Here is a 6,729-nt window from a genome sequence, read left to right as displayed (position 1 = left end):
CTAGTTATTTTGTTATAGCAGTATCAGTTTATTTATTTATTTATTGTATTTCTTTTTGTGTTGCAAACAAGGTCAGGAGTCACAGGTATTGTGAATACGCTAACGCCGCTAACATGTAGCTGTGTCGGAGTTAGGCTATGTCCGAATTCCCACCCTAATCCCTAACTACTAAAAAACTACATAGCGCTGGACTATGTAGTTCCCTGGATTTTAAAAGCAATTCAGACACCATGCACACTACTTTTTTTTTTTTTAAACAGCACACTTGACGTCATCGATTTCACAAAGTGAAAGTCTAAGATATGGGCGTTTTGCAACAAACAATTATGAATCCACTGACTTCTAAAGATAAAAACATTTATTATTTATTTAAAAGATACATTTAAACACATATTTTTGCCAAAAATGTTGTTCAGACGCAATGCATTTTGGTCTTTATTCTGCATAGTGAGCAACGATGCACACTGGTTTCGTCTGGGGCTGTGGGCGTCCTTCTCCGGTGGGGCCCTGCGCTGGGCGCTCCCGGCGCGGCGGGGGGGCTGCTCTCCTGGTTGGGCTGGGGCGGCGCTCTCTTTCCCTCCGTGCCTCCCTGCTCTCTGGCTTTGGGGGCCTCGCGGCGGTCCTGCTGGCCCTGGCCTGGGTGGCGGGCTTGGTCGCCCGGGCGGCGGTTTTTCCCTGCCGGTTCCCGTGTGGCGTTGGGGGGATTTCGGCTGCCGCTGCTGCTGCGGTGGGGTCTTGGGGTGGGGATGGGTGGGCACTCTCCCTCCTTCTTGTCACGTTCCACCATCCATTTTAGAAGAACATAAACACTCACCTGAGCACAGGTGTTAGCTCACCTTTGCACTAACAGTTTGCATGATTGAATGACTGAAATATTTCACACTAGTTGGTTTTAAGGCATAAGTATGCGTGTGTGAACACTATCTGTTTTGTGTACATGTCAACAGGTGGACATTTTTGCAGCTAGCAGATGTGTTTATAACATTTGAGTGTGTGTGTGGATAGGCCCCGCCCTTTTTGTACTACATTTGAACCTTACCATAATGATTAACAACCAGTAAACTTGTTGCTTTATGCTGCTTCATGGTCTTACCCCCCTTCCCCTCCTATTCTCACCCTCCTACCCCCCCTCTCTCTAACGTCCCTCTCTCTTCTTCCCCTCTTTCCTTTTCCGTCCGGTCCAACACCAAAGATTTTCAAACATGATTGAAATTAATAAAGTTTGGCCTCAATTACAAAAGGGGTTTATTCAGACATACCTTTGGTTTGTCTGAAGATTAATAACCCCTATTGTTAAAGTAAAATATGTCCAACACAAGAGGCCCTCAGCTCTCATCTGTCTGCCTAGCTGTTGGACAGGACAAGTTAAAAAAAAAAAAAAGTCTCAGTAGAGACTTCTGCTTATTTTCCAGGGCTAACATATGGATCAACTAACTGCAAAAGTAAGTGAGTGGCTTGAGAACACATTGCAATACAAAGTCGGTGAATCCTCACACCACTGTGGGAGTCTTGAAGAAAAACCTTCACAAGCTGTGCAGCCAAACGTCAACAGGTGGAGCTATTCTACACCAGACAGCCCACAGACAGACTGTGAACCTGACCCACTGTGAGGTCTTGACTGCAATCTGCTAATGTGACTTGTGCTCAGGGCTCCCCTCCAAGACAGGTTGCCATGACGTCACTTTGAATGCATGTCCGACCCTTCTTTGCACAGCCTCCTATACATTTGCAGTTTGGAGGAGTGCAGAGGTTTCAGAGCAAATATGTGGATTACATCTGCAAATTTCCAAATCACCCAACCTGGAGGAGGTTCTTTTTCTTCCTCACATAAAAGAGAACAGTTGTTTTCTAATTTCCATGAGATCGTTTTTTTTCTTTTCTTTCTTCCAATTGCTTTAACAGAGATTGTTTGAGCTTGTTCTCATCCCAGGTTGTTTGTGAAGCAGAAAGCTGCACATCACTCCTCATCTCTATGCATGTAATTCTTCTGCATTGTCTGTCTGGGAACACTTTTTCATCAAAGTTCTTTGAACAACAAACTCTTTGAAGGACTTTCGCCTTTGGGCAGGAGTCTGTCTTTAAAGCTCTGCTGCTCTTTTTTTCTGTTTTGTCTGAAACTGTCCTTTAATAATGACACCAAACAAAAATCACAACTTTTATGACTTCTAGAGATAAAGCACTGTCTATATAGCGATGCGAGACATTTGCTTAATTTTTACGTCTAAATCCTGGAGAAAAGTTTGGAACCCGTCTGGGGTCTCCTGTTCAGCTGTGGTTGTTGCTCCGACTCATGTGAGAAATCTTGGGAAAATAGCTGCAAGGCACAGTAGCCTCAAGCCCTAAATTGATTTACAGAGTGAAAAAGAAAGAGAAGTAGAAACAAAAAAAGGAACCTGGAATCAGTTTGAGGGAGAAGAAAATGGAGAGATACTGAGACTGCATTCTGGAAAAAAAATCCCAGAATAACAGGTCAAATGGAAAGCCTGTTGTTGTAATAAAGTCCTTGTTAAATTATATTTTTTCCCTTATTGGGAGATTTAAGGATTTAAGGATTAATAAGTTGTGCTGCTTCATCCCAGTTGAAGCTTCACTTGAGCTAATTTTAACCTTGAATTCCAGAACTTAATTCCACCACAAAGCTTTGCTTTCTACATTATTAGTCCATGTCGGTATTGATCCATTCATCCAGTCATCCTTTTCCTTTAAACCTGCTTTATATTGCAGGGTGAACCCGGAACTGATCCTGTAATGATTCAAAGAAACAGAATTTAAAATAAAAATAAAAAGTTATAATATGAATCCACAGCAGATATGTGGATCTGTTTTATTTTCATTGAGACAATAGGCTGGCTTTAACAATTATAGGCCACTTATAGAGCAAAATCCACTAATGTGTACTTTATCCATTATTGCCATAGACGCAACTGCCTTTACGGGTGGATATGGAGTGTCTGTGGGAAAGAAAAAAATTAGCGGGACACACAGGTGGTCCATGGGAAATATCAAGATCGTTCAAAAACTCCACCACCCTCGTTTCAAGAAAAAATGATTTTTTTTTCTGTGTTGCAAGAAGAACATTCTTATTTAGCAAAATAATCTTATATATGATCTTATTCAGTGTGTCTTGGTAACTGGATTTTTTTTTCTTTAAAAAAAAATGTTGTTAATAGTAATTAACAGTGGCTCAGGCGGTTGAGCAGGTCGGCCAATGATCCAAGGGTCGGCTGTTCGATCCCCGCTCCCCTCAGTCAAAGGTTGTTGTGTCCTTGGGAAAGACACTTCACCCTCCTTGCCTTCAGTGTGGCTCCATTAGTGTAAATGCATAAAAAATGTCCCGGTGATGGTCAGAGGGGCCGTAGGCTAAAACTGGCAGCCACACCTCTGTCAGTCAGCCCCAGGGCAGCTGAGGCTACATCACCAAATATGACTGAGGAGGGAATGAATAAAGCACAGATAAATCAAATCCATTATTATTATTATTATTATTATTATTATGAACAGACTCAATAAATCACACCAAGAGAAAAAGATATATAATTTCTAAAGTAAATATATGAATGGAAACTCCAAGTTAAAAAGAAATTACTTTAACCAGATAGAAACAGAAAAAATACAAGTCTGAGTTTAAAGTTGCTGTGGCATTTACTTTTTTTACTGTTTGGTATGGTGGGTAGTGGTTAGCACTCTCACTTGACAACAAAAAATGTTGGTTCAAATCCCATCTGGGTCCTTGCAGGGTGTGGATGCATGAACTCCAAAGGGTTTACCTTCAGGGAGTCTGACTTCCTCCAGCAGTCTAAAACTTGATTCAACAGCTCAACTGGTGACCTTAGATTTATGCATTAGTGTTGGATTGGATATCTCCAAACAGCCCTGCAATCAAACTGCCCAGGGTGCACTTCACCTTTGCCTAACAGTGTCTAGGACAGGCTCCAGCAACCCCCAAAATTGATTAAGCATCTTTAGTAAGGATTCTTTTAAAAAACGGGTGCTTCTAATTTATAAAAAAATTAAAAATGTATTTATTGCAGCATTATTAACAGCTGCAAACTGTACATGAAAATCACAAAAATCACCACAAAAATCTTCATGTCCAGCTCAGCTTTTTTATGTGTAAGAGATTTACAGCAATGGTCGTAAAATGTTTTTTTATTTATTATTTTTTTTTTTTTAGGTATGCCTTTATACTTGAAGTCAGAAAAAGATTTGTTGAGTAAAACTCACAAGAAAAAAACCCAAACAACGAAACAGGTTAATGTATAAGGTCATGTTTAATATTGCAGTTTGTTTCTTTTAACTGTTTTGCTTTTTAATTTTAATTTTTTTTTAAACAAAAATCTGCAAAATACTTTTCATTTCCTGTCTTTCCATTCAAAAAGCACCATCCATCTCTTAAATGCCACTAAAGTAGCCCGGTGTGGCGAGTTCATGACATCAAAATGCAGATTGGAAGCTTTGGCGTCGGCACAATAACGCCTCCCACTTCAGCCACAACTCTTAGCCGTACATGACACATGCACACGGGGTATAGGGCCACACATAGAGACGCATAACTGCAGAGGCAGCCACTCCTCTACTCACACAGTTTGCACAGTTAAATCAAACTGATTTGCTACCATTGTGAGAGAAAATTAGCATAACAAGGATGGGATCAAATGAGGTAGTTACAGCTTGAATCATAAATTGCAGACTGAGCGAACATGCGGCTGCAAATGGATTTTAGTTCACATCAGTATTCATGAAAAAAGAAGAGGAAGCTTCAATATTTTTTTCTTTACTTTCAGTTCTATTTAAACATCTGGTATTTCGATTTTTGCTACGTTATCTAAATGGCGCTTAACAATTAAATTGCAGGAATTTCAGTCATTGTGGTTCACGTTTTTTACACTAAAACATGCCACACACTGTTGGGAGTATGTCAAAAAAGAGATACGCATTAATCTCATCAATTTCAGCAGGAGAATGCATTGACTGCCCATGAGATGCATGCGTGAAAGGTTACATTATGCATAGAGTTAATGTTCTAACACCACAGTCACCAGTAAATAAGTCATCTTAAAAATGAAAACCAGCTGCTCACATTATGATATAAATAATCTGCATCAGCATACAAATTAATTCCTTCGGATTTGGGCATTCTGGTAAACCAATGCTTTTTGTAAGATTTAAAAAAAATATATTTTGCATTTTTCATATAACACATTCATTATTTAGTCTTTTCAGTATCTTGTGGGCATTTTTTAATGATTGACTCACAAAAATCTCAAAGTTAAGTTGCAACCATTTTTCTAAAGAGTTGCAAAATATCGCTTTGGTAATAATTTTCGATTTATGGCTGTATATTGAAATTGTATGCACAGCATTAATTAAATACCTTTTTCAAACAGGGATTTATCGAAAATAAAGCAAATTTTCATGTTTGTTTAAGGGTAACTGAAAACTTGAACAATTATCAAAGCAACATGTTTTTACGAAATTTTACAGAAAAATGACGGAGATTACGTTTATGCTGAAAAATAAATCGAAAAAAAGGTGTTTGTACACAAATTTAATTTACACTTTATTATATTGCAAGAAATCAAAGGAACATGGAAAACCTCACCTGCACTGTTCAGTCCCCAGGTTATTCAGAGCTCTGTCTCCCCCTCTGGTCACCGGCAGGAACTGTCTCCTGAGTACCAAATGCACTTCATCTCCCATAACACCCAGCGTGCGCTTCCTGGATGCCACACAGCTGACTCTCATTCACTCAATCAATCACAGTCTACTTAAGCACTGCAATGAGCTGCACTTAGTGCAGTGCTATGAGACACAAAACCAGACCCTTTAGAAACAAGTCAAAAAAGCTTAAAATCTAAAAATATTTCTTTGAAAAGGCAAAATAAAACTTCCAACTGGGTAAGAAAATGGTCTTCTTACCAATAATTGTTTTTTTTTTTTAAATCTAGTCACTAAGATGTTAATATTTGCTTTGGAAACACTTTCTGTATAAGAGTTAATTTTTGCAAGACAGAAAATAAGGTGAATAAGGGTCATTTTATTTTCTTAAGATTCGGTTTTTGCAGTGTAGAGACTACTGTAATAGCATGAATAGCAAAATTGTTTTCCGTTTTTTAATATTTGGCAACATCCTCCTCCAGACTTTGGGCTTTTTCTCAGTCGCAACTCCTGCTGGACTTCTACTTTGATCTAAATATTGATGTAAGAAGTAAAGCATATCTGCTGCTGCTGAATAAGTTTTCTTCTTCTATCAGTTAGAATAGAATAAAATGCTGCTCTTCATTTCTGTTGCCTAAAAAAAATCAAAGAAAATGGCCCTTAGAATGTCAGCTTACTTCAAAAATGTCTGACATTTGTATTATATTTGGAGACTGCAGCATCATTTTTTGGGGGGGAAATCCTACCAAGCTTACAGTGAACTAGGACGCACCAGATTTGTCTGGAAAATCTTCAAGCAACAAGAAAAAGACAGAAACTAATGATTCTCACAGTGAGGCGTGTTGAAATCCCTCTTCCTGACAAGATCCATCTTTTTCTGTGCAGGATTCAACCTGCTCAGGTGCACAAATCCAGCTGTGATCAGGTAAGAAGTGGGACTCACCCTATTTAGAGTCCAGCATAGTCAGATTGACAGCAATCCCAAAAGAGAGATATAGAATGCAACAATAATCTCTGTAATAAATGTATAGAAATATTCTTTAAATAATGACATATTAACCAAACTTGACT

The 6,729-nt window shown here is 38.8% G+C and overlaps 1 long non-coding RNA gene across 1 annotated transcript in view; it reads left to right on the top strand.

Moving 5' to 3' along the window:
- The first annotated feature begins 5,781 nt into the window (after window positions 1–5,781).
- LOC144984536 (uncharacterized) overlaps window positions 5,782–6,729 on the top strand; it is a 42,997-nt gene continuing 42,049 nt past the window's right edge. The window contains exons 1-2 of the long non-coding RNA XR_013648320.1: window positions 5,782–5,898; window positions 6,544–6,583. This is a non-coding gene — a long non-coding RNA (uncharacterized LOC144984536). The remainder of the gene's footprint in view (window positions 5,899–6,543; window positions 6,584–6,729) is intronic.

Source organism: Oryzias latipes, chromosome 16 (assembly GCF_053564925.1).
Source record: "Oryzias latipes strain Hd-rR chromosome 16, Olatipes_Hd-rR_3.1".
Taxonomy (NCBI): Eukaryota; Metazoa; Chordata; class Actinopteri; order Beloniformes; family Adrianichthyidae; genus Oryzias; species Oryzias latipes.
Note: the sequence above shows the minus strand (reverse complement) of the source record. Positions and strands in the feature narration are given on the sequence as shown.